Raw genomic sequence first — 24183 nt, forward strand, 5'->3', positions numbered from 1 at the left:
ATTATCACTAAGAGTCAACTCTTCCATCAAAGGAAATAGATTTACCCCCTTTCCTTCCACACTCATCTCATTGACAGATGCAATAGCCTGTTCATCAACAATCGACACTAAGGGATAACATGTGTTTGTATTAATAATATTCTCAGCTACCAGGACTGCACCAGGTGCATCCTGCCGTAGCCTTGTTGTAACCTCTTGTGGATGTACCTCTATTGGAATTATTGAATTCCTGCCTCCTGCTTGATGAGGTGCCCTTGGAATCTTGAATTTGGATAGGTGATCTTCCTCAGCATCCTTCCAGCTTAAATCGCTTGATTGGCACCAGACAATGACCTATTATTCTTTTCACAGTTCAACGCCACATTAATAGAGGGATTAGCAGTAGCATCCTTTTCCACTGAACGGCAAGAATTGTCACACCCACTCATGTTTAATCTGCCTTTACCTGGAACAGGCCTTCCTTGATAAGAATGAGTTGCCGCCATGGCTCCTGCTTTAAATTATACAACCACGTTTCTATTTCCAATGTAAGGGCATTTCACTGTTTAACAGAAGATTCTTTAGTTACACGTTTCTTGGATATGTGAACTGTTGAAAGTGCCAACTCAGCCTTATCTTTAGTCATGACGATCAACGTTATTATTATTATTATTATTATTATTATTATTATTATTATTATTAACTTTATTGTTTTTGGTTTTTTTTACAAACCTTTACAAAAACTTTTTTCTTTTTCATAAGAATCAATCATTTACAAATTTCTAAAACACAAATTTTCAATCAATTCAATACTAATATAAAATACACTTTTTCCTTAAGAGTTGATCATTTACGATTTTCTAAAACACTATTTTCCAATCAATTCAATCCCAACATTTTTCCTTAAGAATCAATCGTTTACAAGTTACTTAAACACAACTTTCAAATCAATACAAAACCAACATTAAATATACAATTCCTTAAGAATCAATCATTTACAAGTTACTAAAACACAACTTTCAAATCAATACAAGACCAACCTTAAATCTACTTTTAGGACATAACAGTATACTAAAAATTATACCACATTTAAAACCTTAAGCATCTAATCATTTCATTTTTTCTTTTTATACTTTTAAAACCTTTTTAGATGGCAACATTTGTCATGATATCTAACTATACTCAGCTATTTATGAAATTATTACGATAGTCTAGATTGAACTCAGGTTTCAGGAAACATCACATACTATTCTCAGAAATTCACTGATGCGTATTTTCACTATCGTTGAGTTTCCATGCTTCATCTCATACCATAGATTTTCCCTGTTAACATTCGAAGTATCATTTACAAACTTGGAAAAGTATTCTATTCGTGGTTTCATTAAACTTTCGTTCCTGATATTTTACAATGATATTTTACAATGTCTACAAGTTTTAAGAGTCACATAATTATTTGTTCTGATACTCTGTATTTCATAGGTGTTCAGAACATTGAATCTAAATCTCATTGTGGAATTGCGGAAAAATCTATAGGGATATTTCATTAAGTATTTTTCCGGAACTGCATACCATTTCCAAAAGGAAATCACTTGATGATATAGTGTAGAGTTTAATATCACCACGTTGTTCTCTAGCCAGTCATAAGCTTTTATTCATTCTTTTACCTTCTGGGGATTTGTCAGTAGGGTCTCGTGTGTAAGGCATAGATCCCGTAGTTTCGAATCACATATTTCTTTTAGTTCTTTCATGAAGACACCCTCTAGATCATTTCCTAAGCATTGATACATTGTATTATTTTTACCAATGATACATTTACGCAATAATAACAACTTTTTCCGATATACAATACTTTTCAGTGACGTTAGGCCCAATTCATATCTTATTGCTTCTATTGGTAGACATTTTGGTAGATGTCTTAAAACTTTATGCCATATACAAGCTTCAACTGTTTTCAAATGTGGTATCAGATTATTTGAACAAAGTTCAAGACCATAAGTCAGTCTTGGAATGGCTTTAGTGCGATAAAAAGAATACATGCGCTTAATGTGAACTTGCCATATTTCTTTTCAATTACCATCATTTGATTAGCAATACCCACAGCCTTCCTTTTAAGCTCCTTTATCATATAGCTAAGTGTGTATTTACTTGTGTAGGTATATCCTAAATATCTAAGGACAGCTTGTTTTTTTATTTTTACACCATCGCAAAACATTACCAAAGAATCTTGTTTTAAAGATTGCACACCAGTATGAAAGATCACAGTTTTGTTTGGATTTACCAGCAGTTTCCTTTCTTGTATAAAGTTTACAAATGTATTCATCATCCTCTGTAGACCTACTTTCGTGCCGTCAAATAACAAGAAGTTGTCTGCATATGCTATCCATTTTATGGTGAACTTGCCTATCTTTGGTGAGACCAGGCCACTCACGTCCATAATTTTTCCTATCTGAAAGACATAGAGATTGAATATGGTCGCTGATAGTCTACATCCCTGTCTTAAGCCATTATTTGATAATTTGCCTCTATTATTTAAGCGCACTTTCAGTACCATATCAGAATATAGCCTAATTATTAGTTCTAATAGACCTTTTCCATTCCCAGACTATCCAGGGTCCTCCATAACATCCCTCTATCTACTTTATCAAACGCCATGGAGAGGTCCATTGATGCTATGTACAGTGCATGATTATATTTTACTTTGGCCTTAGCTTGTAGACTGGCTACTATCAAGCCTCCTATTTCAGTTCTCATGGCTTGTCTAAAACCTATATGTCTCGGGTCTAGTATGTTGTTATTCTCGATCCAGATATTGATTTCTTCCAATACCATAGCTGTGAACATTTTTGATTCCACATCTGATATCATTATAGGTCAATAATTTAGAGGGCTTAAACGATTTCCCTTTTTAAAAATTAAGATTACATATGCCATCTTCCAGGAGGTTGGGATTTGTTTGGTTTCTATATTCTCTTTAAACAAGCAATGTAGAATGTTAGCCCATAAATCAATATTATATTTTAAGGTGATATTGGATAAATTATTTGGGCCCTGAGTGGTTGAGGATTTAACTTTTTTTATATACATCGCAATCTTCTTTACAGAGATATCCAAATACCAGGTCTGATTACAATTATAGTTATCCATCATTTGAACCTCTGAGCTCATATATAAGTCTTCAAAATAGGCCACCCATACATCTCCTGCATTCGGGTTTAAAGAAACTTGCATTTGCGTAGTTTCAGTGCCATTAATCAATGACCAAGTTTCCCTTGTATTGCAATCCTTCATGGCTGCCAACATGGCTTCGCCGTCTTTTTGTGCCATGTGTAAGCGATGTGATATTATCCAATTTTTGTATATCTGTTTGCATTGCTTAATTTTTTGGGTGATTTCATCTGTGTTACACTTTAATTTTTTTTAGGCTACGCACCTCTTTAAGCAATTGCGCCTTTCTTTTTTTCATATCAGTATCAAAGACATGAGCATTTTTGGTTACAGGTATTTGGTCATATGTTCTCTTTACATTACATTTCTCCAGTGTTTCTTGTATATAATCTTTAAAAATCCCACCAGAGTAAGTCGACATTTTCCATTCCATCGGGAAAGACATATAATCCTGTTTTAACAAAAAGTTTACCTTTTCGTGGTTATTTGGTGTCCATTTTATTCTGTTAACTGCTGTATTTATTTCTATATGCATATCCCATTCTTCTACATTCACATTTTTTTTTGTTCCAAGGCATCTGTATTGATATCATTGCATGATCACTTTCCTTACAGCTTTGCACTTTCATTTCACAGTTATTTACAAAAAAGTGATTACTGGTTATTATGTAATCTAAAATAGAGCTCAGTCCTCTGGCTTTCCAGGTTGGCTGCGAGTTATGTATAAGTTGTAAGCCCCAACTCGATGCAAAATCAATCCAAAGACTGCCTCTATATCGTTTACTGAGGGCTACTACCGAGTTGGGATTTATAGATGTAAGTGTCCATGTGGTATCTCAATGTCCTAAGTCACAATCTGCATTCAAATCACCTGCCAGTACAAGCACACCCATAGGGTAAAGCTCTAACCAGGCCGTGATTCCATCATTTAACAACTCCAAGACATCAATCAGCTTATCATTTGAGTGGCTGGCTACATTCCAATATATGTTTACTATCAAGATATCTATTACCATTTGAATTGTTCGTATTTTAAATGTGCCAATTATTATGTTTTCTGATATTTGTTGATTAGTTATCATAGTAATATTAGTATCCGATTTGTACGCCAAGATCAATCCCCCACTAGGTCGACCTATTGTTCCTTTGATCGCTTTACAGTTGATAATTCCGTACCCATCCCACAACAAGTTGTTAGTTGCCCAGGTTTCCTGTAATAACACAAAGTCAAATTCTTCCAGTTGACTCACAATTTTTTTATTTGCCACAATATGTGAGTATTCCCTTGTGTTCCAGGAAACTAAACTAAATGGGGTCCTTTTGTCAAAGTGATATTTTTGCTGATTTCAGATTCTCTATGGAGTCTCGCAGCGATATGGCAAGTGACCTCCATTCCTGCATGTCAATCAACTGAGACCTAGCAGTGTCTGTTACTATGCTATCTTGCCTCCTTGTCAATAGTGATTGTGTTCCCAGTCTGTCGGTGCCATATCCAGCTGCTTCTTGGATGCTAAACTCTTGTTTTCTTAAACCATCATCCCCTTGTGTACATTCTTGATACTTTCGTATGTGGAAACCCCTTTTCTGTAGGGCACCCGCCTCCTTCAGTATTAGAGCCCTCACTAGTGGAGATGTTATGATTAATCTGACATAATCATACCTTTCGTTGTGTATGAAATCCACAAGCTGGATATCTGAGGTTGTTATCAGACTTAATTCTGGTATCTCCCCAAATAAAGATAGAAGGTAAGATCTATTGAGAGATCGTGGGTCACCCTCGTCAAACACATAGTAAATTACTATACTCGGTTCATTTGGAAAAGCCGGTCTTTTTAAATTTGGTATGGATGATCTCTTATACTCTTTATTCCAATGATTCGAGTCATGTGTGGCACCTGATAACAACCCCTCCTTTTTATAGTCTAAATACTGATGATTCATATGATTAAACTGTGGATCTTTATCTTGCATTAGATCATCAGTTTTTGGTAATTGACGATTAGATTCATTAAGTTTTTGATGTATTAATTCCTCCACCAATGTACTTAAGTCTGTTTTATTTAATTGGATGGCTTTATTTGTATCAAGGGTAACCTTCTCTGAATCAATGTCTATCTTTTTCTGTAATTCTATCAATCTCGCTTGTTCTCGAGTGATCGGATTAATCTCACCTATTGCTCCATCTTCGGGGGGTAAATTACTTCCATTCCTTTTTTGAGCATTTCCCTTTGGCAAAATGTTTGAGACATGCAGCGAGCTATTTGGATCTTTATAGTTTTGTTTCAATAAGTTTTCTATTATCAAGCTTATTGCATCGCTGCTTAGTTGCGTATCTTTCAACGTATGCTCCTTGGGGTCATCTAAGGGTTCCTTTAGTTGTTTAATTTCCTGTGACTCCTTCGGGTGAGCTATTGAGGCTAATATCTCTTTGGATTCTTGCAGTGTATTGGGGTTCAACAATGGCTTGCTGGCTAACAACTCAGGATTATTCATTAACACAGGTGTATTAGGCCTTGATGGAGCATCTGGGTTTTTAAAGATGTCGAAGATATCTTGGAGTCCTCTCTCTACGGCTCTAAGATTACTATCAATCCTTTCCGATGTTGCTTTATTTTTCAGAACCTCTGAGAGCAAGGAAGATCCTTCACTGTAACTAGATTCAACAATACCATCATTTCCAGTATAGCTGTCAATCTCTATTTCTTTGACTATCTTATTCTTTCTTTTGTCACTGGGTGTATTTTTTTCCTGATCTTTCTTACTTTTGTCTGTTGCCTGACAATCAGGCCATGCCTTACGTATGTCCACATTTCTCAAGAATTTTCTTGAGGATGTGTTGTTTACTTTTGCAATTTTGGCCTGTTTTTTGCTTTGTTTTTTTTCTTTCCTTTTGGAAGTTTTTTCTACAAACATAGAGTTGTCATCATCACTTATTTCAGTCACAGTGGTAGGATTGTTACTAACCGCTTCTATCGATTTGCTGGTTTCTACCACAATTACCTCCGTGTTGGGCTCTGGTATCTTGCCATTATCTTCATTTTGCAAGGGTATCTTAATAGTCGATACATTAGATTTTGTCACCTTACTATTTGTTTCATTACCATTATTGAGTTCTCTGTCTATGCCGTCAATTCCAGTATATACTTCTTTATGGGTAGACATCGAATTTTGCGTTTTATCTGTTACCTCACATCGTGCCTTGTTCATTAATTCATTGATGAAGTCCGGTAATGCTATAAATGCCATTACCATTTCTTTTAAGAGATTTGTTTGGGATTTTACTTCAGCTAGTATTAATACTACGTTTCATTACTTGTGGTCTGTATTGTGTCAGTATGGTTCACATTCTCTAATTCATCCAACATATTCTTATCTATGTGTTGTGACAACTCCAACAAGGAACTATCAACTGTGTGAAAGACTTGGGGTGTATCAACATACTCCCTATTTACATTAGCCACTTTTTCAATATTATTTCCTCGGTCAACGTTCTGTTGCAAGCTATTTGTATCACCATCTTCTACAAACAATGATTGCAAACTTTCAATTAGTTCAGTATTAGTTCCCAGCTCTTGGGCTAGTCTATCCATTCTTTTCTCTAAAGAACACTGGATTGCGCATTCAATAAGATCCTCAGTTAAGTACGGTGAGCCTAAGTGACTCGCAGCAGCAGCACGGGCTACACTCATCCTAGTGGTCATTTGCTTCGTAGGCGGCGCTATTGTTAAATGCTGCTTACTTATCACAGCTTTTTTACACTCATTTTTGTCTCAACACCACTTCTTAAGCCACTTCTTAAGTTCAGCTAGGCAGTGGCTATCACTATGTTTGTACTCAAATAGGGAACAAGCATTCAAAACTCTAAAGTTTCTTACCTAACCCACAGCCCCACAGGCTAAACAGGCAAAACAGGCCACTTGAGAGGCCACTTGCTGAGGCGCGCGCACTGATGGCGCGCGGCCTCGTATTTTTATGGGGTCCTCCCCTTCTGTGGGCGTGGCCTATAATAACAGATAAGTATCTATGTTATTATTATAAATAAATTCTTTATATACATAAAAAAGGTTTTCTTAATATATAATCACCAAGTCCTTGTCACGTGATTGCACAAACGTAGTATTCTATCTTCCTGCACGTAGCTGCTGGAAACGAGGAAACGATCGTGCAGAGAGTTGTAAGAGTATTCAATTCAACACTACAGCTAAGTCAATGCCTAGTCTGGGATACTGAATGGAAACCCTTATTGATATATCTTTACGTCCAGTTCATGAGTTCTGGATGACTACCCCTATATAACACCCCTCTCTTGGAATCCCCCTGACCCCACTGAACCAAGAAGTAGTTCTGTTTTGCAAGTTTAAAAGGTTTATTGGATAATTTAAACAATATATATATATCACACTTTATAATAAATTACTAATTGAATATCACACTTAATCTGAGCAGAAATCAATAATGGATAGTCCGGCACTAGCACAATCAACGATGAGTGGTTATAGGATGGATAAGATAGCGACAATACTTTTATGGTTTCAAATGGATGCAATGTGGAATGAAATGCAGTACAGAAAATAACTTGATAGGATTTCAGCAAAAGACAATGTAATCACTTTCTTGGACAATTCAACCCCCCCCCCTTAATGCAATGTAAGGAGATGAATAGAATGGGACTCAGTTCTTAGGAATGCAATCAAATAGAATTCAGTTCAATTCCCCCCCAGCAGCTTATACAACATAATATGGTGACAATGCAGTGAGAAATATGCTGAAAATGGTTTTAAATCCCTTTAGGAGGTTCAGGGTGAGTGAAATATACTTGGGATGAGTTCAGGCTCACTTTAGCAAGGATCTAGGAGTAACTAGCAGGTTAAACGAATTTTTGGCAAAGAAAAGCAAGGAAGCTGCTGTTTTCACACGTGGCTGGATTTTTAACCAAATCGCGAATCGCTGCAAAATTCGCGAATGCGTGAATCACGATTACGGCAAAAGTATAAGGAGTAGCAAAGTCGGTTCTAATCTTGTTGAAAAGCTGAGATTCTAAGCTTTCAGAGGAAAGTTAAACCAAGTTCCTAGCCCAAACGGTTCCAGAGATACGGACGATTAAATAAAGGTAGTTTTTCGGATTTGAAATTTTAAAAGTTCAAAGCGACAGATTACAGCTTGCAGCTAGAAAATGACAGGTGACAGCTTTGCAAATGACAGGTGACAGTTAGGAGGCAGTTCTGGTTATATTAAAATAGATTGAATTATATTATTTTAACTAAGAGATTGGTTCTGCACAGTTCTGCTAGGTACTCACAATATATTTAGAAATAGGCCTCGCCATGGATCTGGTCAGGTTTTGGACTGGACTCCGGTTCTGGTCTCGGCACTTCACAGTGATCTGGGTCAGCTCTCTGGTTCTGCGAACAGCGGTCTGGGTCAGCTCGGCTCTGCTGGTCTAGCCTCTCTGGATTCTGGATACTGCTCTGCTTTCTGGGTACTGCTACAGGTTCTGGAGATTGATGGATTTGAAGTCTGGATCTCTGGATGTGAAGTTGTCGGTCAGCATGCTCCGCGGCAAATGGAATTGAATGTCCTCTCTAGCTTCCAGTGGCTCTTTTTATGTCTTTAGAAAATGGGTGTGTGTGCAGCATCACTAGCCAGCCCCTCTCTCAACTTGTCATTGGCCCAATTCTCCCCTCTCCCATGATTGGGGAAGGAACTGTGAGTCAGAGTGATGCTGTAGGTTTTATGGGTCAGAGGATCCTCCCCTGGTCAGTTTGCCCACAAATCTATATTTGATCAAAATACACATTTCTCAAATACATAGTGGTTTGTCATTGCATGTACATATTACCTATCACATGAGGTAGTCTCTGTCCCAAATCTGCTCTTCCTGAGGGCTTGCATTCAGAAAAGGCAACATTTTCGATTTTAGTGGGTTATGCAACCTTGGTTCTTCATTAAAAATTATACACATATACATGGCCTGTCCATACATACTCCCGTAAATTCCCATGTCTCTAGCTTAAACACAGAGTCTGTAGTATTCATAAATAGCGGGGTTTTGCCCCAGAACATCACACAAATTCCCAACGCGTCTTAAAATGTGCACAGAAAAATCACAAGAATTATGGTATCATTTAAATAATTTTGACAAGTCCGCACCATGAGTTATACATCTTTCTTAGAATCATATTCTGGCCAACAGGGGTGTGTCCTTTCAGGTCACATGTGTAGAAACCAGTTTATCCAGTTACTGCCAAGCTCAGAGACCCTGCCCCTCCCAGCTTCTGCCAAGAGGAAGCTATTTTACGGCCACCCTAATAAACCATCTGCCTGGGCCCAGGACAGGTCTTTGTTCAACTCCCAGTAGCTGCTCCACCCCTAATCTAATCAGAGAGGTGACAGCTCCTTTTGGCAAGGGGAAGAGTGGCTGAGCAGGTTTTAACTCCTGTGGGGGTAGATGTCAGGCAGAATTCAGTTTCATTAAGCCAGGTTTCAGATAAAATGTCACTTTTTGTTCCCCAGTTTAAGTCAAGACAATTTTTACATATGCAGCTAGAATGCTGATTCTAAGTTCAAAACTATGACATTTCAACAGTGACAAACTATGTGACACTCAAAAGTAGGTCACTCAGTTAATTTAAACATTTTCGATTTTTGGTAGTTTTAAATCCAGTTTCAGTTAGGCTGCTGCAGACCTGCAAAGCTCAGCCAGTCTTGTTATGAACATTGTTTTGGGGATCTTCATCTTCCCAGATTTAGTATGCACACATACTTCATTCTGCCAGATGTCCGCTGGTGTTCAGTGAGATTTTTGGATGTGTTGCAATGTTTGAAAATAGGCATTTTGAGCTGGCATTCAGAGAAACAAAAGATGATTTTAAAGTGCGGTTTTTCCTTTGGGACACATTTCACTCATGGCACCCCGGCCCATCCTGCTCGCACTGGTGGGTGGCAAGTTAGGCAACCATTTTAGTGTGCACAAACTGCGTAGTTCTCCTAGATTCTGGCGCAAATGTGGGCTTTTTGGCCATCTTGGATTTTCTAAGCCCACAGCACCAAATGTTGCAGCATGATAGCTCAAACGTGGGTCAGGACACCCCACAGAGTTGAGTAGAGATCCCAGGCGAAACAGGCCACTTGAGAGGCCACTTGCTGAGGCGCGCACACTGATGGCGCGCGGCCTCGTATTTTTATGGGGTCCGCCCCTTCTGTGGGCGTGGCCTATAATAACAGATAAGTATCTATGTTATTATTATAAATAAATTCTTTATATACATAAAAAAGGTTTTCTTAATATATAATCACCAAGTCCTTGTCACGTGATTGCACAAACGTAGTATTCTATCTTCCTGCACGTAGCTGCTGGAAACGAGGAAACGATCGTGCAGAGAGTTGAGTAGAGATCCCTGGCGAAACAGGCCACTTGAGAGGCCACTTGCTGAGGCGCGCACGCTGATGGCATGCGGCCTCGTATTTTTATGGGGTCCTCCCCTTCTGTGGGCGTGGCCAAGTCCTTGTCACGTGATTGCACAAACGTAGTATTCTATCTTCCTGCACGTTGCTGCTGGAAACGAGGAAACGATTGTGCAGAGAGTTGAGTAGAGATCCCAGGCGAAACAGGCCACTTGAGAGGCCACTTGCTGAGGTGCGCGATCAACGTTATGACTATGCGGACCTCCAAACTACAGCAACGTCCTTTGTGTACACCTCAGTGGCTTATGGGCTCCCATAGTCATACCCCAACCCTCTACTGTAGAGAAGAGCTGGTAGAACAAAAGTCTTGCAGCAGAGAGAATTCCAAACACAAGAACAAGTTTGGAAGGCCACAAGGGATGAGTGCTCATAAAATGCCCACCGTTCACTTACTTTGATAAAGTAAAACATACATAGACTAATGGCCTAGATAAAAATCAAAACAAAAATCACGATTTGAGTTTCGGTTGTCCAATACAGTCAGTATGTGCCAAGTCAGTTACCATGCAAAACGAAATTCTTCCTGTGTTTCATGAGGAGTCCTGTTCAGGTTTCTGGTTCAAAGGCAGGTCAGCATAAATTGAACAATACGCTAGCAAATCCACAGCGTCCACAGCAACTCAACCAGTCTAAGATTCGCTCCACCTTACAAAAGTTGAAAAATTCTGGGGTATCATAAGCTGAATACACGCAAATAGCTTGGTGCACTTCCAGCGCCTTTTGAGTCCACAGGCCACAAACACTTAGTATTCCTTCCACAGGCCATTGCCACTTTAATAGGAGAATTAGCATTACAATACTTTTCCAGTGTAAGCAAGAGTGTGGGAGCCCCTCTACTGAGAATGAACATGGGTCTAATACCCTGTTCTATGGAATGTCTTCCACTCAGGAGGACCTACGGCTACGTTTTAGCACACTGCACCCTTCATAGAGTTGAAATATACATGTGCATCACAGTCTGGACCCACCCACAAGGGCAGTCCTGCTCTGAACAAGAGTACCATCAGCAAACCCAGATACGTTTGTTTTTAGGCTTTGTTGGGCCTTCTCAGTGAGGTGAAGCTGATCCTCTCTAAGACACAGGGAGCAAGGGGTTTGGAATACCTTTGGTTACTTAGGTTGAATGAATGGCAATAATTGCCACTCATATCTAATCTGTGTTTAGTTAGAACAGGCCTTCCTTGATAAGAATGAGTAGGCCTCATAGCTCCTGCTCTAATTATAAAACCAAGTTTCTGTTTCCCATATAGGGGCATTTCCCTGTTCAACAGAAGATTATTTATTTAAAGGTTTCTTGGATTGGTGAACTGGTGAAAGTTGCAGTTTAGCCTTATGTCTAGTCATCACGATAAAATATACCACTATCCGGGCATCCAAACTACAGCAACTCCCTTCGAGTACATCTGACTGATTTACGGGGCTCCCATAGTCTAAATCCCCCCATCTCCCGTATAAAGAAAAGCAGAGAATTCCAAAGTCAAGAACAAGATTGGAAAGTCACGAGTGCGGAGTGGGTATGAAATTCCCACGTGTCACTTACTATAATAGCGATAAAACTGTGCGCAAACCGAATCCATGCAAACAGCCCAAACAGTGCGACTTTGTACAGACTTGGTGCACCTACAGCGTTTTTTGAGTCCACTGGCAGCAGACAATCAGCGTAACTTAGAACAGACCAGGCCCCGGCGCTGGCACCTCCAGGTGTCTTTTGATTCCACGGACAGTAACTGTCAAAGCAGGGACCTTATTTGGGGGTCACCAAGGATCGCCAATGCGACCCCTGGGGTCTCCCTTGCTACCCCTGAGGTCTCCCTTCCTACCCCAAGGGTCTCCCTTGCTACCCCTAAAAAATTAAAAAGAACAAAAATATATTTTGTTCCAATTGAAGCTCCTGGGTTGTGTCCTTTGCCATGTGGCTCTTTGCTTCTGGAGTGGCTGGCTTTTTTATTGAGGCCTCATAAAAAAAATCAGAGGGTTCCACGAGTGTAACACTTTGAGCATTTACCCTAAATAGCAAGAATAGGAATAACAAATAATTTGTCTTTCTGGAATTATATACTTTAATTGCTAGACTCATTAAAGGGGTGAAATGTTGTGTTCCATCGGAGTGATGTCACTTCAGGAGCTTGGGGGGTCAAATGACATCACTTCTTGTGATGATGTCAGAGGTCAAGGATCATGTCATGTCACTTCCGTTACCCCTGGCATTTTGTTGAAATTACACCCCTATGTCAAAGGGGGGCATATCCAGCAAAGCCCCACCGGTCTGCCAGCCAACCAGCGTGACTTACAGCAGATTAAGAAACGTGACACCATATAGCTCAGTGACTGGAATTGTAAGAGAGGAATTTTGAGAAAACAGCCTTCATGAATCCAAATGATGTGCGATCTTCCAATCTCTGAACAGGCAGCGATGCCCCTATAGAATGGTCAACATGTGAGAGGTCCTCATAGACATTTGCTTAATAAGAAGTTATCACATGCCATGGGCATTTTATGATTTATTGGGAAGTTTAGCGTAAAACTGCATTTTCAGTGACAGTCACTTGTGTTGGGACTGAAGATGAACTGGGAGATGTAGATATTGAATCTGCCAGAGAAAAAGGAGAAACCATGACTTTCAGGCCTTCCTTACTGTCCTATTAAAAGTTACAAGGAAGATATTTTCAATGTAGGTTTTTTAAAATCATTTTTGAATACCACAATATTCTTATAATAAGATCAGTTAATACTAAACATATTCTTGTGTAAAATGTCCCTGATTAATATATTTTTGCAAGGTATATGTTGGGTGGGTATGCAAAACAAGTACTACTTTGACTATGTTTTGTTTTTTGAATATTGTTCATAGTTGGAAAGAAGGACTTGTTACGAACATTAGGCCCAGAACGGTAAAAAAAACCCCACATTCTAAACAAACACACATGTTTGGGCACTAGCGATAACTGCAATGAATGTTATTATTGTATGTGTTCCGATAATGAATCAATTAACTAATTAAAATAATTTTTGATTTAAAGGAGGGCAGGTTTTACACATAAAGTGAAAATCAAGTATTGCAATTATTGATCCATGGATGATTGGGTAAACAACTTTTATAAGTGTAAATTCATGATTTAAAACAAATGACACATGCTGTTCCATTTGGAAGGAAGCCTTTAACAGAATGGCTTCAAGTGTGCTTTCACCGAGTACCGCAAATGAAGCCATCAACTCGTTGCCTGTGTAGAGATTTTCTTTCTCAGACAGTACACACTGGAAGCCAAAAACCCAAACCCCATCTGCTCATCAAGATGTCACATATCAGCGCCTGAGTGACATCCGCCATCATATTCAAGTCTTTTCCACTCTGGTATGCCACTTCTCTTGAATAATGCAGCTCTGAGCAGCATGTTTTTGAATTTATATGATAAATAGTTGTTGTGACATTTGGTTCATTTGGCTCCTGAATCGAAATTCTAAATGGAGCGAAGTTTCTGCTAAATATGAAAAAAATAACTGTAGTGCTAGTTTCTTGTGAATCCCTTCAGTAATAAGTGTAGCTTAATATGTCAACAAACAAGACACATGAATGTATTGTATCAGATGTGTGCACACGGACAAATGGATCTATGTGATTATTGCGAATCTGTACTGGCGAATGCAAAAATTTCGATTTTCTTTTATTTGAACATTTCCCGCAAATGTATGTCCCCCACATCACCCCCATACTCCCCTTATATCTTTTATATACCTAAAACCACTATGCTTTTTGCGCATGTTCTTTTCGAATTTCGACATTTTCGGATTCAGCCTTTTTACCATTGCACTAATCACATGATCCCTGACAATTCATACCATCAGTTGGATTATGCTCTGTCGGTTCAATCACTCACCTGCTGTGCTCTGTGTGCCCCTTCACTTTAACCAAGGACCAGCAGAGGTCCGTTAGTGTTACTGCAGAATGTCACCATATATTATGCAGCACCAGCAGGTCAAGGATCTCTCCCCTTGCAATGAAGGTGGCGCACAAGATAACGATTTTTATTATTACAACCAAATTCTTTTAAGGAAGCCTCCAACCTGTCTCACACCCAACCTCCACCAGTACCCTTTGTCCCGATAGACCAGGAACCCGGCCGGTATGTATCAATAAGATATTAATTAATTTATTATTTAATGAAAATCAACCAATTACACAGCCACCAATGTTGTGGCAACATAAAATGCAATAATCTCTACAAAACAACCAGGTTAAGATATACTATTACAGTTAATTCCGTTTTTTTAATGACAAAACAGAAAAAGAACAATTTACCACAAAGTGATTGCACCTACAGTTACGCACTCCCCCCTGCAACACTCACCCCCAAACATCAATTGAACTTGATTCCTTTGAATGGAAGGCAGTGGCAAGAAGTAGGAATATAGGGGGAAAATCGGTTTTGGGGTGAAGCCCACCACCACAAGATGGGAAGCCAGCAAAGAAAAGGAAAACCCTTTTTTGGACCAAAAAGGAAGAATGGGGTTTTGATTATTTCTCCCAACTGCCAGGAGACAGAAGAGAAGAAAATGTGTATTGCTCACACTTATGAGCTAGGCAACGTTTTACAGAATACTAATCAGCACACCAGGGCAAAATAGAAATGAAGTAGGAAAATCAGGTTTTGGGAGAAAGCAAATGCAAAGGGAAAATATAGTGGCAAATGGAAATTTGTTTCCACTGAGGCTTACAATGACAGGCAACTCATGGAAGGGGTTTACCGTACAATAGGAACATCAGTTTGGGGTTTAAACAGACAGATGCAAATAGGGATTTGTTTGGCAATACACACAATACAACACACAATACAAGGTCAAGATCGGTTTTCAGCTCACAATGAGAATAATTATTTTGGGCCAACACTTTGCTGACTATAATAATTAAATAAAAACATTAGGAACAAGATTGTTGGTTTCAAACATTAGGAACAAGATTGTTGGTTTGAAATTTCGACAATCCCGATCCATGAAATTCAATGGGGAATTTAATTGATTTACTTAAAAAATACTAGTGATTTACACAGACAAATGCAGGGTTTTCTTAATGGGGATATGTTAACATACATAAGCAAACAAGAAATTCTTGTAGGGGAGATGACTGAACCACATGGGCAATTGGGGTTTTCAATGGGCAAATATTGGATGCACTGCTTCAAAAATGAAGGGCTTATGTGATTTAGGGCTGGGGTTATTGCTACTTACATAGCACGCCTTTGTTTAAGATCCAGGAAAGCCAGTTGCATCACAGAACCCTCTGGAAAGAAAGGGTAGGGGTCTGGTCACTCCACTCTCATAGATGGTAAGGTTCAGCAGCCTGCTCTCCGTCCTCCTTTTCTGCCTCCCCAGTTTGTGTGTGTCCTGGGTCCTAGTACAGTCCCCCTTATATAGCAGAAATGCCATCACTAATTTTCCAATCTAGGGGGAGTACCCTGTAATTATGCCTGCCGCTAGGATTGCACAGTTACTATCCCTCTCTCCGCCCCCAGTTAGACTTGGTTCAGGGTAGGAGGGCACATCTGTCTTTTTCCATTTCTCATCATCCTTTTGTTCTCCTTACAGTTTTTTGGCAAAACGAGTTATGTATCATAACCTCATAATTGTACTAGCCACTGCCGTATGAAACGTATATTCTGTTTGAGCTGATCATGAGGAATTAAATAAGCCGACCGCCAAATCCGTACGATGTATCATGGCCTTGTGTCACATTTTTGTCATTTTCATAAAATGCACAACAGCTATGAATATTTAAGTTATCAAGCAAGTTCCTAATTTCATTTCCCACCTTTTCATTAACGCTCATACTTGTCACATGTTCAGATCAGCCAGAAACCTTCACAGTTCCCAAAGTCTCAAGTAGATGCATTTTACACCCGTAAAACCGCCAGGGAATTGCATGAAAAAATGGCATGAAATTGAAATCAAACCTCAGTCTGATGGCTGCACAAAATTCCTAAAACGAAAATAGTATTTTAATATTCATGTCTGTTCAACATATGGGAGAGCTGTTTCATCCACCACAGCCATCTGTTTCCCTGGACTCGCCTGTGACCAGAGTTCTTTTTTTTATGAGTCCCTTTTAAGTCACTGTGGGCTCTTTGGAAGTGGATGCAACAAGGGCTCACACCTTTTTGTCATGCTTCAGCCAAGGATGGCCTTGTTTGAAATCCTAGCTTTCCTGCCAGCCAGTTTGCAGAATAGGAAGTTTGACGCCCCCAAGAGCATCACATTTATTGCAGGGTTGTCAGCTGGGAGGTGTGACATCCTGCTGGGGTGGGACTTTTCATTGTGAACTTTCTGCACCCATCCAGAACAGGTTTTTCCTGAAGTAAGCGTCACTCCAACTGTCACTGGAGTTCTGTAGGGGACCCATAATATGCTTTGGTCAACCCACACATCCTGTTCTGATTTCCTGACATTTTTCTGTGAGTACTGATATTTTTTTCCATTGTGGCTTTTTAAAGCCATTTTTATTTGCAAACACATGTTTAAAAATCCTGTTTTCCATGTCACAGGATTATTTGATTCCTCCTTCTTGGGTAATTACATTGATGCTGGTCCATTGATAATGACAGGTAGGCCCCTCTCCCCATGCTTCTTTAATTTTACATGAACAAAAAGAAAAGGTCAGGCCATTTTGTCGCAGTGTTTAAATTCTTGCCACTCATGTGAAATAAATGCAAAAGCCCGGCATGTGAAAGGGACTTCTGTTTGGGACCTTTAAATGCACCCCGCAAGAACCTTCCATTTGTATGCCTGCAGAGGGGTTCATTAACATAAACAAACTGACACATAGGGCCTCATTACACGGAAGGCGGTAGTCCAGGGTGCTATTAGCACCCTGGACCATGCCGGTAAAATACCGGCACCGCCTTGGCGGAAAGGGGATTTACCGCCCCATTCCAAGGTTGGAGGGGCGGTAAATCCCCTTTCCGCCATTGCCCTTCCCCATTCCCATTTCTGCCCCATAGGGCTCTATGGGACTGGGGAAGGCGCTAATTACGGCACCGCAATTTTGCGGTGCCGTAATTAGCTCCGAGGTCCCTTAGCGGGTTGGTATTTAACGCCTGCAAAAAGCAGGCGTTAAAACTCCAACCCGCTAAGGGACCTCGTAGTACGGCGGTAAGGGTTAACGGTCACCGTTGCCATTAACGGTGACCGTTAACCCTTACCGCCGTCCGTGTAATGAGGCCCATAGTATTTACATTTTCCACATGTAAATAGTCATGGGCTAACATGGGCACGTGTCATCAAAATGAGCATGTGCAAATTATGCGTGTGCAAAATGTGCACATGTGCAACATGCTTTAGAACATGATTGCATTCTTGTCTGTGAGATGAGTAGGGATTGCCCTGTACTTGTAACACTGACACACAGAATGCTCAATGGCTAAATAACCCAGCCAAATTATAAGTGCGATGGATTGAAATCAGCAAGATTCTGTGAAAACCATCACAGCATACAAACTTTGCTAAAAAAAAATCAGGAAAAGGAATAGGCGCTTTTGTCCCGCATCATCGAGCACCATAGGTTTCCACTGAAGACGTTCCAACCTAGGAGACCGTCGGTTATCACACACCCATGATAATAAAGAATGAGGATAGGTACACAGGTTTTTAATATGAGAACTTCATGCAGATTACTTGTGTTATTTCACTTTGTATAGACACAACTGTCATTTTTTTGTGATGTGATGATTTAAGGAACAATACACCCAGTGATGTGACTATATGTATTATTTCAGTGGCAATGTTTTCTGTGGTTGAATTAAAGAAATGTCTGTAGTTTCTCAAAATGCTTGTGTTGTGGGAGTATCATTCTGATGGGGTTTATTATCTTTTCTAAACTTTTGAATTCAGAGTCCAGCAGCACTATGCCTGGGTACCCCGCCTCTTCTGGGCGGTAGACAACAACCGCTTCCAGTGGTCACGAAACGCACCTCTGGACCATGAGTGACACCAATGGACTTTTTGACTCAAGAGGTCCAGACACTCCTCTTCAGGACTCCTGAAGACTCTTTCTCTGGGTGGCAGTCACACAGGACAGGTTTCCAGGATGCTTCACTGAAGAGTAGCAGTGTGCATGTTGGTCCGTCATAGCTCGGTGAAGGTGTCCTTCGCAGGTCCTCTTTGGATCAGCCCTTAGAAGAAACAACAACATTCAGATTACAGAAATGCAGCATCGACTTCTCCTCCAGCTGGGCTTCAAGGAACAGCTTATTCATGCTTCAGCTGTGACTTAGTGAGTGAGAGGTTCCTGTTATACACATTGGTTCCCATTCACTCAGGCTGGGCAGGCTCAGTCAAACAATCAGCCAGAAGGGCATTTATGTTTGTGTTTATTGGGGTAAGTACCCGGCCTTTCAGCACACTACACTGCATTAATGTCAGTTTAAGTCAGCGCTGTCTCAGTCATTGTGTCACACACAGCAACCAGACACCCATAACACAGAATGTGAATTCATTTCAGACTCCATTCACACATGTACCACCCCTAGGTTGTAGCCACAACACACAGCCTCTGAGAAGCCTGACAGGAGGCAGCTCCAGAGCCACATATGGCATTTGCACCAAACAGCGAGTCAGGGGGAAGGAACAGAGGTAGTGCTCCCAGGTCTTTGGGAAACAAGGTAAAGGACAATAGAAACAATGAGGCCACTGATTCCATCTTTACTTCCTGCAGGAATCCATTGATTCATATGGCAGGGCCCGGGTGTCACCAAGTGAGGATGTAGCTACCACCATCCCAAACCCTGCTCTGTGGGAAACACTCAGGTGCCCAAAAACACAGTTGAGGGGTACAAGGGTCTACCCTGACCCATGTATGCCATAAGGCTATCCCACCGATGTTGTTCACACAAAGAAAATCATGAAGAGCTGCACAGGTTGGACCTCAGTGGCAGAAAACATAGAGAAAGAACACACAGAGGAGTGGCGGGACAAGGACTAAGATGCCCTACCCCTCCATAAGGCAATTCCAGCCTAACACTAGGGTTTACACAACTTGTCAAACAGGCAACCCATTTAAAGAGTTACACTTTGGACCGGGTGGCCACTCATAATATAAAAACAAGGGATCTGTCCATCTACCCATGTTCTTGGTCTGATCGCTGTTTTATACAGATGGAAATTTTATGTGAAAAATGGATAAAGGGAAACAAACACAATCTGGGTTACTTCCAGAAACAGCCTTAAACTGTCGTCAGCAGCTATGGAAGGCTGGATTCACCCTTTGTTAGAGATTGAAGCCAGGCTGGAGTCTGCTGATGCTATTGCTAGAGTGTATCTGGCAACATTATAAAGAGCAACAAATGCCATTGCACCTCTGAAAACAAGATTAGTACATGCTATGGTTCTCCCCAGAACTCCAAAAGCTCAACGCAATAAAATATAAATGCTTTTATATTGCAAACATATTAAGGAGCCTCAACAGAAGGCTGCATATAATAGTGTCTCGAAAGAATAGAAACTAGCTATCATCTCACCCGGATTATGGAGTCTCAGCCATGGTAGCCTAAATATGATAGGATAATGTGCTGCTTTTCTAAGATCAAAGGTAATGGCCCTCATTACAACTCTGACGATAGCCGTGCGCCGCCGGAGTTGCATTTTTTCTGGCACCCATGAATGGGCAAGAACCAGTTCATGCCGAGTTAGGCGGACCCGGTACTTGCCCATTTTTGGGTGTTAGGCAGAATTATATGCAGTACCCTTTGAGAACACCACACACAATTAAGACTACAAATGACAGTACAAATTTACCTTTGCCACAAGCCTGTCCTACACAGTAAAAGTGGTAGCGATGGCTGAGCAGCCAGACTTATCTCAAGAGCAAGTGAGCAGTATCAATAGTTACACAAAGGACAGCAATTACTATGATTCAAACAAACACTGACTCAAGGTTTCTGAGTAAAAGCATATACATTTATTTACACATCAGTTGTATAACATTTCACTAAAATAAAGCAGTTTAAAAATCACACTCTTAATACACCACACCACTCCCAATAGTTTCCAGAAAAGTTAAGCTCACAAATGAAGTGGGAGCAAAATGGCACTCCAGAAATTTAAAAGGGCGGGAAAGACAAAGTTAGGCAGAAATTGAACAGCACCAACAGGTAAGTAAGCAGGGCAATCTAGAAAGAGGAACTACCGTGATGGAATCAAATCAAAAAGGCTTAGGGCCAAAGACAATAGGACACAAGTCTTTTGCTCAAGATCACACAGCTCAGGGTAGTTCATGGTTAAGTCTTTGCCAAGAGTTCCGGACTAGGTTGGTCGGCAGAAAAGTTAGTTTAATGAGTAGAAAAGGACAAGCCCTCGTATTGGAGAAAGATTTCACAAACTTTCACCACGGCTGAACGAAACAAACAACTGGATTTGCACAGTACCTTTAAATGGAAAAGAAGCTGTAGCTGAGGTGGACGTTCCTGGCAGTTCCTGCAGGCTCACGGTTCCTGAAGCGACTTTCAGACTGACATGAAGTAGGAAGACTGGAGGGTCCTGCTCTGCCCAGGGAAGAAACCAGCAGCAGAGCAAAGCAACGAATAAAAGGTGCGCTCCTTAAAACCCAAGCAGGGTCTGACCTTCCTGGCTATCCGGCCCACTGTAGCTCAGTGAATTCGACCAGAGGAGGGATTCCTGGCTTGCTGTTTGGGCAAACTGGTTGGTCCCACCAGCTCAGGGCAAGAAGATTCCTGTAGGATCTTCTCTGTCGTTGGAGTTCGAGGATTTGGATCGGCAGCAGGGCTTCACCGGGCGGTTCAGCCGTTGTAGCGGTCCTCTTCCGTCAGCTCGTTGTCATTTCTTTCGTTCCAATGGTGACTCTGCCTTTCCAGACCCAGAGACCTGCTTTTTATGCAGTTTTCCCCCATTCATACAGCTTGGCTGTCAATCACACAGGAGGGTGGCTGTCCCGCCGGGACAGTCACCAAAGCCAATCAGTTCAGAGTGCGACATGGGTCTCCAAGGAGACCCTGTGCAGGGAGTCCTAAACCCCTCCCTCACATCCTTTCCCCCCCAGACACACAGGCGCTTAAGGTGGGCTTCTGCGTGGAAGCCCGCAAAAAGACAGTGAACAAAGGAACCAAACCTGGTTTGGCACGCAGAGTAAAACACGAGAAAGACATTTTCAAAAAGAAATGGCGAATAAACCCAGCCGGAACCGAAATAAAACATATATGGTCTGGCGGGTTTAAATTCAAGGCTACCAAGATAGCCTAAAACAATATCAAGGTTATTTCAGATAACCGCTGTAGGAAAAATAGGGTAGTTACCACTGCCACCAGCCAAGTCTTGATGAAAAGGGAGCGAAACAATGCTCCAAGAGTGTTAGGAAAGATTTCATATTGTAATTTTCCTTCCATGTGGCAACCCCCAAACATTTTGCTGTTGTTTTACACCCTGATCTAGACTTTTCCAGAGAAGCGCAGCCTTCCGCCGCACTCCTCTGGGCTTTGGCTCCATTCTTACGGGGAAACTGACATGCCCTTAAGACAGTCAGTACCGGGAAACGTTTTTTCCGTAGTTCTTTTCTTATGTTGCAGCTTTCATGCAACATGGCACAAGAGTGCACCGTAACTTACATTACCGCGCTCTTGGGTCTCTAGTCATTCTACAGGCCCTAGAAACTCTCGATGGATTTATAACGAACTATGCAAGTATGTCACGGACGGCACTGGTGCAGCGATCATTTCTTTGTGTTTTGAGCTCCCCTTTGCCCTGTTAACAGCGCTTCTCGCGTTTGGCCAAAATGGGTGGCCTGGCTTCCAAAATGTCCATGCCACGAGGTTCTTTGTCCTGTCCGTTGACCGTCTTGCCCCTTCACTTTCCCCAGGTCGAGCCGACCCGGGGCCATCCTTATTTGGGCATGTGCTTTCTGTCGAAACACAGATGCTTTTGCGGGCTTCTGCATGCCTTGTTTGTGCCTCCAGGATGTGGGCTGGGATGTCTGGTCCCAATACACATCCGGGTTCCAGAGAGTCTAGTGTGTCTTGAATGCCTGGGACAACCGTGGTCCGTGATAGGTCCGTGTATGGTGTGAGTGTTTTGTGGGCAGATCTCCCATTGGGTCCTCTCCATTTTGGTGTGAAGGGAACTCTGGATAAGAGGAGGTTGGAAACACCACTACCATGTCGATCTCCTGAGTTCTCACGAACGACGGATACAGGAGCCAAGTATCCTGCAACTAAGAGGCTGAACCGAGGAATCGCTGGTGACCCACTGAAGGACTGCTCCTCTGCACTGCTGTCTCCCTGTGAAACCATTCTGCCTCTGATCGAACAAGAAGCCCTGTACTGGTACTTCGACCCTTTGGAATAGTGGGAACAACTATTCTCATCATCTTCATCATCTCCTGCACGTAAGCCTTCGGAAGCGTCTCTGGGCCATCCAGTGCACTGACCAGCCTACCCAGGAATCTTGCTCTGTCACCGCCGTCAGGTTGCTGCTGTATTCCGAGTCCTTAACACTCTCACACGATTTGTACACTTGGCATTCCCAGGTCTGAAGTGAGAAGTGTACATTGGGCTGAAATACACACAGCCTCTTCGTTGCCCTGCTGGGGTAACAAACTGTGCGGGTTCACTGCGTTTGGGACATCCTCAACTCTAACTTCTGCTGCCGTGGAATCTACACAATGCCGAGACATCCCCTGCTCGTATCTGAACCTGCCAGCACTGAAACTGATGCGGAGAAGCCTGGATCTGCCTGCATCGGGGACCGGTAAGTAGCAACGCTAGGAACCGGTCGTCCCCCAGCAGTAGCCCGTAGCTTTTCCTCGCTGTGCACGCCTTTTTCGCACTTGCAAGTGGAGGCCGCGCAAGTGGAGGCCGCGCTTGAGTAGCGGAGATCTGTTCGTCCTCATTTGTTCACCGCTCTGAACTGCCTGATTTCCTTGAAGAAACTCCCGTTGGCCCATTGGCACCAGCCTGTGCAGGTACTTTTGAGCACAAAGCTCCACTCTTCGTAGGGCTCGGACTTCCTTCTAGTTAGGTCGCCCTGAAGGCGAACTGGGTCTAACGTTTACTTGCACTGCCTGTTTTCCTCCCCTTCTAGGTGGTCTGCATATTTTGTGCTTCTAACTCTTTAGACCCTTCGGTAATTGTATATATATTGTATCTGATTGTGATGTGTTAGTTTACTTGAGTTTTACCGTGATTCTTTACTATGTTCAATGTTACAAAGGCCTTGTAATAAATGTGTCTATATTTTTAATATAACACCTGTTTGGAGTAATTTGTAAGTGTCTTTGCTTTGTGTGCTCATTGCCGGCTTTCAGTCACCCTCACCCCTCTTGAGACCTAGTCTTGACCGCCGCCATCGCTACCCTGATTGGTCTGGCTTGTCCAGAGGTTACCCTGTTCCAAGAAACTAGGCTGGCCTTCTGAACCTCTGCCCCTCCAGGACAGAGTTCAGAAATCCATCTTAACAAATTGGTGTACAGCGGTGGGATACGACTGAAGGTATCCAGTGTTGCGCACGAGCGAAGGCATTTCAAGTTATTCCTACCAGGACACGTAGTGAATTGTCATAGTATAACTTATAAAAGGGCATAGT

Source organism: Ambystoma mexicanum, chromosome 5p (genome assembly GCF_040938575.1).
Source record: "Ambystoma mexicanum isolate Mex_15411 chromosome 5p, UKY_AmexF1_1, whole genome shotgun sequence".
NCBI lineage: Eukaryota > Metazoa > Chordata > Amphibia > Caudata > Ambystomatidae > Ambystoma > Ambystoma mexicanum.